Below are 9,820 nucleotides of genomic sequence, written 5' to 3'. Positions count from 1 at the left end.
AGGGGAGAGGGGGCGGGAAGGGGCAGCCGCCGCCAGCAAACAACTTCCCCGACGGTTTGTTTACATAGCAGGTGGAGCTGCCGTCAGCCGCGACCCAGAGCGCCCGCTCCGCCGGGGACCGGCCGGGGGAGGCGCGGGCGGAGCGGGGCACGGCCCGGCGCATCCCGCCGCACTTTTTTTTGTTGCCATTACCCCTCCGCTGCTTTCCCCCCCAACCCTCCCGCGTTATTAGCACTTCTGTGCAGGCCACTCTGCGATCATGTGAGGGAGTGCTCCCTTCACACTCTCCTCTCTCTGAAGGAGCCGGTGTGTGCGGCGGCGGTTTTTTTTTTTCCCCTTTTTTTTTTTTTTTTTTTTTTTTTTGCATTCCCAACAAAACACATACACACAGGCGGCACACTCCGCACACGGGCGGACCCGCACGCCGGGGGAGGGAGCGCAGCACCGCCAGCGCCAGGCAGCACCAGCCAGCGGGAGGGCGCGAGGCTCCGACGCCGCTCCGCGCCCGCGGAGGGCCCCGCGCCGCTCGCCCGCCCCCGCTCCCCCGGCCCGCGCGGCGGCTCCGCCCGCGGGGACTCTGGATGTGCGCGCGGCTCCGCTCGCCCTTTCTCTCTCCGTGTCAGCTCGCCGGGACGCCCTGCATGGTGTCTCCTCCCGGTAAGTGCTACCCCCCACCCCGCCCCGCACACCCGTCCCCTCCTCCCTCCGCTCCCCGGTGTGACTTGCTACTTCCACCCGCTTCCACCCCCCCTCCGCCGCCGTTCACTGACTTGCCGCCGCGGGAAAGTTTGGCCGCGGCCGACGCGGCCGCAGCAGTGACATGTGTCAGGTCTCCCGGCACCCGGTGGCACCGCTCCCAAACACGCACGGCCAGCGGGAGGCGGGGGCGCGCTCTGCCGTGGGAGCCTGCTGTGCCCCGGCCGGAGTTGGGGCTGTGCCCGCCGGGCTGGGCCGGGTCGGGTCGGCCGCGGGAGCGGACGTAAGCTCCCCCCAAACAACTCGCGGCGGCTGGGGGTCGGCAGGGCCTCCCTCCTGCCGCTCAGAGCCGCGGACCCCCCACCCCCGCTTAATTAAAAACAAACAACCTGTAGCCTCCCCGCACGGGTAGAGAAGTGCCAGGCGGGAAGGGCTTGGGGCCAGGCTGCCGGGGGAAGCGTGTGCGGGAGGCTCGGTTGCCCGCCGTTTGTCTCCCCGTTTGTGTGGTGGTTTTTTTTTTTTTTTTTCTTTTTTCCCTCCCCCCTCTTTTTTTTTTTTTTTTTTTTTTTTTTTTTTTTTTTTTCCTTTCTTCTTCTTTTTCCCCGAGACCTCCCCAGCAGACAGCCCGGGTGAAGAAACGTGTCACGTTTCTCCTTTGTGTGCTGCCTGCCCGCCGGAGGGAGAGGCGCACCCCAGCCCCCGCCTCTCCGCCCGCCCGCCCGCGTGGAGGGGCCGCTGCCGGCAGCCCCCTCGGGGCGCCCCGTGCCGCGCTGCCCCGGGGCGCCCTCGCTGGCGTGGGAGGGGAAGCGCAGGGGCGCCCAGGTGCCCGTGGGGTAGCCGTGCCTCCGGGCGCTGTTTGGGCTGCGCAGGGAACGATGTCGTCCCCTCGCCCAAGACAAAATTGCCTAAACCCAAGAATTAATAAATAATGGTGTTGGAACTGGGGAGTTACGGAGGCGGCCTCCGTACCTGGTACTTGGGGGCCTTCCCTTAAAATTGGCTTTGAAGTTGAGGAGGGCTTCGGGACTTTGAAAGTTTGGGAAGCGTGTTAGATTTTGAAGAGAGGGGAGCGGCCGCGGCGGCCTTGGCTGTGGAGCGGGCTAGACTGTGCCGTGCCATCGGGAGTGCCAGGGCAGCCATAGGACGGAGGGCGAGCGCCGGCGCCTCCGCTCCGCGTTCTGCCGCGCTGAGCGCGGGGTGCGCAGCAGGCAGCGCTCTTGGCCTCCCGTAACCTGCCGAAAAGCCGTGTGCCGCCCGGCGGAGCCTGCACGGCCAAGGTAAAGACAGTCCCTGAGGCGGTTTTGTTCTTTTCCTGTAGTTCGGCTCGTGTCAGGTTCGGCAGGCAGCGGGCCCGTGTCTCGCCCTGGCCGAGAACGCTGGCGAGCAGTGGTAAGGTCCCGGGATGGAGCTACTGGAGAGGGGTAGAGCTTAGGCTGTGGGCTGGCAGGAAAACGCTCATCTGAAATTTGCGAGAATAGTCCAGACAGAAAGGGTATATTCTCCAGAGAATGCCGGTATATTCTCCAGAGAAAAATAATCTCAGAAGTAACCACCGTGAATTTATGGTATTGTCCTCTTAGTAAAGTGTGGCAGAGCTACAGACAGAGGAATGGGCAGTACCCTCTACCTGTGAATTGCTTATACTTTTAGGAAGTCTTGCCTGTGTACATACGTACTGAGAGAAACGCAAAAGTTCCTCTTCCAAAGAGGATCTTCCCTGATCTTTTCTGTGCATTAGAGCCCCATGCAAACTCAACTCTAGAGAGTGGGACTCTTTCCATTGACAGCAGTAGGAATCGCTCCATTGACTTCACAGGCTTGGATAAGGCCCTTGGAAATTTTTTTACGAAGGTGGGACTCAGAAGTTGTGCATGGTGTCTATATCCTCCCCATTAATTCGTGTGTGTGGGGGGGGAAGAAGGCAAAGTTTTAAGAGATTTTGACAGTTTTAAATTTTTTCTTCTGTGTGTGTGCTAAGTAATTTAAAGCCATTAAGGAAAAACATTTCTGCTAGTAATACTACTCTAAAGAAAATATGATTAATAATTAAATTGGTTTCTGTATTGCTACACTAAACCCTTTAAAGTGGGTTATAGTTTTAATCATTCAAATTAGTATTTTTTTAATTTTTTTTTTTGTAACGATAATAATTTGTTCATGTAAACGTAGATACTCAAAATACCCCTGTTTTGTAGTAATCTGTAGTTTAATGTAGTTCTTACAAAATGGTTTTGTTCTGCTGTGTTTTTGCATACTTAAATCGTTCATTTAATTACTCAGGATAGTAGATCAGTAAAAACTTAGGGGAAAGGAAAGAGTGTTTCAGATACAGCATTTCCAAAATGCATGTAGTTAGACATCCTAATTTAGTTTGATAATATGTAAAACCTGAAATACGCTGCTTCATGTGCGGCCTTGTTGGTGTAGGCTTTAAGGTTTAACAGTAACCTTAGAAGGAAGCTTAAGCCGGATCGATTGTATAAATATTTGTGTATTTCTTTGTTTTGAGTTTAACCTCCGTGATTTTTACATTGTGTCACAGGATCTTTGCTACAGTGCAGTGTTTATATCATCTGAGAGAGAAGAAAACCTAAATGTTTTGTAGCTTTCTGTTTGGTGAAGATTTATGTAAAATGACCAAGTGGTCTATAAGGAACAACCAGATTAGAGTGGGTACAAGTGTGAGGAAGAGTAAAAGAAAAATACCAAGTTCAGGACGTTTAAATCAGTAATACATGGGACTCTTTTAAAGGTCCACAAAGGTTTGTGCAGTAGTCAGGTGAATGGTTTTACAGATTTTTGAAGTGACTTGTTTATGTAGTGGTGTTTGGATTTTTTTTTATTTTTCTAAATAATTTTTCTCCTACATTTTTTAAATGCTTTCCGTAACAGATTGTGTTGTGACTATCATTTTAAAAATAAAGGTGTATTTGCTTAGAAACATTCTTGTCAGACTCCATTATTTTTTTGAAAAAGTTCTTGTTGGACTTAAATGTGTTTAAAAAATCACTGTAGAATAAGATTTTTTTTTTTTTTAGGACTAATTTATGTGAGCTGGAATAAGCATTTTGTATCCTGAGAAATATACCTGATTCAGCATTGCATGCACAGGAGTTATTCGGGGCTAGTGGGCTGAAAACAATAGAAAACTTCTGAGATGTGATCCATGTTGTGGCAGTGTTTTGCTATGTGTCATTGAAAATGTCACTTAACCTCTTTGTTTTTCATCATTGAAATGTGAGGGCTGGTATTTATCTTTCTGATAGAGTGGTTAATTAATATTTCTTGAACATGGAGTACTTTTTTGTTCCATTTCTATTTTTACCAGATTTATTTTGGAGAAATTAAATTGTGGTGGTGGCTGAAAATGAGTGGTTCCTGGGAGTGGTTTTTTTCTTTGTCGATCAGATTGTGAAGAGGTCACTTGCTCATATGAAATGAAAATGATTTGGGACATAGGTCACTGAAAAGTACCCATGGAATGATTTTGACTGGCGAAAAATGCAAATCACAATCAAAATAAAAAATGCTATCAACTTTGTTATAAAATAGTAATTTTCTGTACATTGGAACTGTTTACTTTTTTAAAATTTTGTGGCAGCTAGTAGGTTTAGAAGTAATGCAAATTGTCTGTTTTTTCTTCACAGTCACTGTACCATACCTCTCAGCTAATCCTTGTTAGAAGAAATACTTGTCATTTAGATTCCTGTTCCCTGCCCTGTTTTGACTTGCTGCCTTTCTTGATTGTATGTGTAAAATAGTGGCACCAGAAAAACCTCATATAAGCGATGAAATTGGAGAAAAGCTTAGCTGTAGTGAACTAACCTCTTAAAGTTATTCTTAAAATTGCAATAAAATAATTCATTGTTAGTTGTTTGAAGGCTTTCTTCCACATTTGTTCCTTTACAGAATAAGCATACTGACTGTAATAATTTCCAAGAGTAGCTTTAGACTTAAATTTTAAAAGTTCTATGCCAGCATAAAAACAAGGAGCAGTCTCACAGATATTATTTAGCACTGATCATCTTTTTTTTCTCCTTTCTGAGGCTTTCAGTAGCTTAATCAAACCTTCCAAAATGTTCACTGCAAATTATAAGAGGCATCTATCCTTTGTTGCAAGATTCGCATCTGTTTTGGGTTTTCTGTTTCGATTTTTTTTTTAATCCCATTTCTGATAGGTTTGCGTTTAAGGGCAACACTATGTTTTTATGTCAGAGAGGTGGTTTTGAAAGTGCTAGTAATAGCTTGCTTATGCTGTCATCACTGAAGTAGCTGAAAATAATCTCTCTAATGAACAGTTGCTACGATGCTTATTGCTTCACCAATGTGTAGTTTGGGATGATGTTAGAAAATAACATTTGAACTCTGAGGAAGGAATTTGTGTGGAATTATGTTTAATATCACAATTTCAGTTCCTATTCTAAGAAAAATAAAGTTAAAATATTAAGTACTTTGTATTAAGCTCTTTACTATCTTAAGTCTTTTCAGTAAGTTGCAGAGGTTGCTGAGGGGAGGGAATAGGAACATTGTAGCTTTAACTTTTTGTTCTTTTACTTAGCTGTTTTTTTTTTCCTGCTTATAGTAATTACGCATCTGAAGTTGGAAATGGATCTGCTGCAGTTTGTTTCTTATTTAACTATATACATTAATCAGGCTGGCTGCTGAGGACAGAGCCCATTCCCTTGGATATGGTGTCCTGTACCGTCTACATGCCCTGAGTGTGGGTGTCTCTTCTGCTGGGTGGCAGAGGGCTTTGCTGTAGGTAACAGATGACTTTCTAATTGGAAACAACAAACAGGTTTAAAGGACAGGCAGCACTTTCATTCAGTGTGCAGAAGGTAGATTTAGTGCCCTTGCCTACTCCTCCACCCCTCCTTGCAGTGCTGTGTGATGTCCATTCTGGGGTGAAAGGATCTCCATCATACAACCCTTTGAGTCACAAAGAACCCTCTTTGAGGTTCACAGGCTGGCTTTGGCTTACTTGTAGAACTTGCTTGTTTACCAAGGAGCTTCAGCTTCCTATGGGCAGCAGGTCATGAAAGCAGGTGGTGGAGTATCTCTGTTTTACGATGCTTCCAGCCCATTTCAGGGTCCCCAAGGACTCACACTGTGATGCGAGTCCTTTGCTCGGTGAGCTGGTCCTTTGGACCTCTGTGGTGAATCAGACACGGCTGCAAATTGCATCATATTAAGTATTTCTGTAAATTGCTGATCTCAGTCTTGTTTCAGTTTGCCTCCAGGACATTTTGAGGATGACTGAGATTCCAGTGGGCCTGTGCCAACTTTGTCCCAGTGGGAGATACTCTTTACTGTTGGGCCCGAAACTGAAAATTCATTTGAAGAGTGATGTTTTGAGGCTAGGGGGGTACATTATTATATATAGCTAGAAAGTTATTGGGGTTTTCTAGGCACATTTTTTCGTAAATAAGTATTTACATTGTTGCAAAACAGAATCCTAAAAAATCCCATATATTTTAAGATTGATGTTTAGTTGATTATGGTATTAGAATAATTTATTTTTTATCTAACAATGTGATATGTATTTTGCAACTTTGGTCAGAATTTGTCTTTAAGTAAATTCAAATGCTGATTTATTCCATTATTCAGCTTTTGTATTTCAGCCTAAACCAACATGATACGTTGTGTATTTGACGTAATTTGAAATCGTGTATTTGACAAAATTTGACTAATTGCATTTTGACATATATTTATATTTAAATAGTCTATGTGGTATTGCCACCACAATTTTTGTGATCTTGTCCTTTTAGAGAAGGAAGGAGAATGGCTGTGATATTACATTGTTGTTGAACAGGACCTAATTGGGCTATTCAGTCTGAAAACTAGGAAACTTGTGTTTGGAGAAACAATCTCAGTTGCAAATCTATATCAAGCATTGTACTTCAAGTATCTATTAGATCTTGATTTTGAACTTTCCCAGGAATGGTGAAGAAAATTTAAAAGAAGTAAACACCATTTAAATTTTGCCGTGCTGTCAGTGCTAAGTCTTATAAAAAAATTGCTCACAATAACATTGCTGATTTATCATTTTTTAAGTCTTACTGCTGATGTTGAGAGGCCATATTGTTCTTTTGGAATTGTAACCCACTTGTAAAACAAGTGGTGGCTAATACCTGTGTAATAAAACCTCTAGTTGATGTTTAACAGCTTGGAAGTTAGATCAGAAATGGACAAGTTTTGCTATGTAAAAATATTGCAGGGGAAATTTTAAGGGTTAGTGGTGGTAAGCCACAAAGGGTTTTGGAGAGGAAAGGGACAACGTGCAAACAATGGAGAGTTGAGAAGTGAGGGGAAAAAGGCCAGAGAAAACATGTAGCGGGGCAGGAGCCATCAAAAGCACAGGCAGCACTGCCGGGAGGTGGGCAGCTGCTCAGAAAGTAGGGGCTCAGGTTCTCAGAAGAGCAATGTGATTTTCATCTGGTGCCCAACATAGAAAATACGTTTCTTCACCTTCACTTCTTCTGTAGGAATAAAAAAAATGAACTTTTTTGCATGCCGGCGTTATGCACATGGCAGGCACAGGAGTTACACCAGGTTACACTGGCCCTAATTGAGGTCACTACTTTTTAAATACCAGATCTTGTTAAATCCAGTGTATGTCTTTGGAAACTTACTTATTAGTTGTTGCATTGAAATTTGATATTTAATTACTGAAAAAAGTATCATTTTATTGATGAGACAGAGATCTCTTGAAGATAAAGGGGAAGAAAAGTGTCTAGTAAACAGGCTAGTAGTTTTTGGAGTCTGAAATTGAAATATCTCTGATTCGAGACACTTCTGTGAGAGAACACAAACTGGATTGTGGTTTCATTACAGTAGTTAGAGCATTCTCATGACCTATAAATGAAAACATGAAAACCTAATGCAGTCAGGTGTGCACAGACTGCAGAGATAAACATATCTGCTGTTGTGCTTTTCAATTGTGTCAGTGTGTTCATCTTTGTAGAACAACATATTTAAGTCAATAAGGAAGAAATGATATCATGTATACAGTATGGTGAATGGAAGAGGAAGGGTGCTGAGAACTCTGTGATGTGGCAACAATCATTCTTCGTTAAAAGTTAATTAGTGGAATATATGGGTGCTAAAACTGTAAGAATACTAGGATGGAATTTCACTAAAGATCCTGAAATGCTTTTGTGCAGAAATTTATTTAGACCCGTTTGTTACCAGTTTTGAATGCGTTTAAATTACTTTTAATCTTGGGAAGATGCCTGTAAATTATTCTCAGTACAGAATAACTGTCAGTGTACGTTGAAGAATACCTATGGTTAGTAATTCTACAGATAACTACAGTGAGTAAACAGAAGTTTCATATGGTGTCAGATTCTTACAAATTCTTTTGCTTTAGAAGAAGAATTAAGTCTGTTCTGACTGGAACTTTAACTTGGTATTTAATTCTATTTTAAGGGACTGAGTTATATATTGAGAAAGAGTTAATGGTGTTTGGTGTTGGATGTTCTGGGTCTGTTCTGAGCCTCTCTTTATTACTGGCCAGGAAAATGTGTGAAAAATACCTGAGAAACCAGAAATATACATCTTATGAACTGACATATGAAAATCCTTTAAAAGTAGTGGTTAAAGGTTTTTTTTTTTTGGTTGGGTTAGTTAGTTTGTTTTGTATATTTTTGCATTTGTTTGATTTGGGTTTTTTCTTTCTTTTTTTTTTTTTTTTTTTTTCCCTTTTCTTTTCTTTCTTAAAAATTAATTCTGGTTTTGAGTCTCAGAATCAAACCACACGTTCAAATCACAGAGAAACATCACAGGAGAATGGTAAACTGTCAAAATATTTCTGTACCACTGCAGGAGTGGTAGGTGAAGAAGTTGATGATCAATCTAATGTTTCTCCTGTAAAGCTGTGCAGCTTTGGAAGTCGTGTCCATGCCTGGTTGCATGTGTGACTGTGCAGCATCACAGGGCTTCTGTCTCCATCCACAGCTTTCAGGCAAGGAGACCAAGGCCTTCAGAAAGAAAATTAATGTGTCCTAGGGAGTATCTTGCATCTCAGGTTATGGGACAGAAGATATTCTAAAGAAGAGTGCAGTCAATCCTTTGCTAAAACAGGGAATGTGTTTGAGGATTGTGGTTCTCCAGGCAGGAACTGACCGTGCTGGAGAGTGTTTTACAATGTAAAAACAGATATTTATTTAATGGGTTGTGATGGGAAAACATGGTCCTCCAAATTTTCCCTTGAAAAAATGAGGGAAGGGTGCTTCCAAACCAAGTCAACATTCATTTCCAGATTAAGTATGGCTTGCAGCTTTGGTGTTGTACAATGCTCCAGCTTCAGGTTGTCCTCTGGGATGGTTGTGGGGTCTAGGTGTGCTTGGTCTAGCAGTGGGGCCTGGAGTAGTGAGTGATCCAGTGGTTCTCTCTGCCAGTGACAGAGTGCCACTTATCAGGGCTCTGCTCAGATTGAGTCTCCCCACTCCTGGAGCACACAGGTGCCCTTCTTGTGGCTTGACCTGTCTCAGGCTTCAGGAGAAGATGTGCTTGAGGTGATGGCCACACACACCTATGTTGAAAAATCCAAGACCTTCATCCCTGATCCCAAGTTTTCTGAAGTTGATATGAAGACTTGCTTTTATGGCTGGTTGGTGATTTTGATGTTTGTATGCGCCTGTGCAAAACAGGTTTCTGAGACTGAGAAGTTGCCAACTGCTTAGCTGTTCTTCAAAGCCACCTAGACTGAAACCAGGTGATGGATTGCTTGTTCATATTTAAGCCAAATCAGTGTGTTATCAGTTTTCTTTCAATAAAAGTTCTTATTCCAACTGTTTCATAGGCTCTGAAGCAGGTCACCACTAACATGAAAAATCTGTATTTAAAGTGATTTTTTCATAACATTTAGATACTTTGAAAGATTCTCTTTATTTTGTAAATGAATATTAAAAAGTACAACATTCAGATACATCATTGTTGAGGATCCAAAGACATACAAAAGAGGGAATTCTGAAAACATGAACACAGATAATTGTTTTAAAGTGTCCAGCCTGATGAGCCAGGCCTGGCAACCAGGCATGTCATACCATGCGTTGTAGCTGTAGGGTGTTGTGTGCCTCATGATTGGTGCTAATATGCATATGCAGCAAATCTGGCATTTCCC

The 9,820-nt window shown here is 43.4% G+C and overlaps 1 protein-coding gene across 1 annotated transcript in view; it reads left to right on the top strand.

Moving 5' to 3' along the window:
• The first annotated feature begins 540 nt into the window (after positions 1-540).
• The window catches only part of FOXP2 (forkhead box P2), a 403,818-nt gene continuing 394,538 nt past the window's right edge, over positions 541-9,820 (top strand). Inside the window, exon 1 of the mRNA XM_066183059.1 lies at positions 541-657. The gene's annotated coding sequence lies outside the window, so the exon portion shown is untranslated. The remainder of the gene's footprint in view (positions 658-9,820) is intronic.

This window comes from Chamaea fasciata, unplaced genomic scaffold (genome assembly GCF_029207755.1).
Source record: "Chamaea fasciata isolate MVZ Bird 193981 ecotype frontalis unplaced genomic scaffold, bChaFas1.0.hap1 SCAF_5, whole genome shotgun sequence".
Classification (NCBI taxonomy): domain Eukaryota; kingdom Metazoa; phylum Chordata; class Aves; order Passeriformes; family Sylviidae; genus Chamaea; species Chamaea fasciata.
The sequence above is the reverse complement of the archived record's forward strand: the minus strand, read 5'-3'. Positions and strand labels throughout refer to the sequence as shown.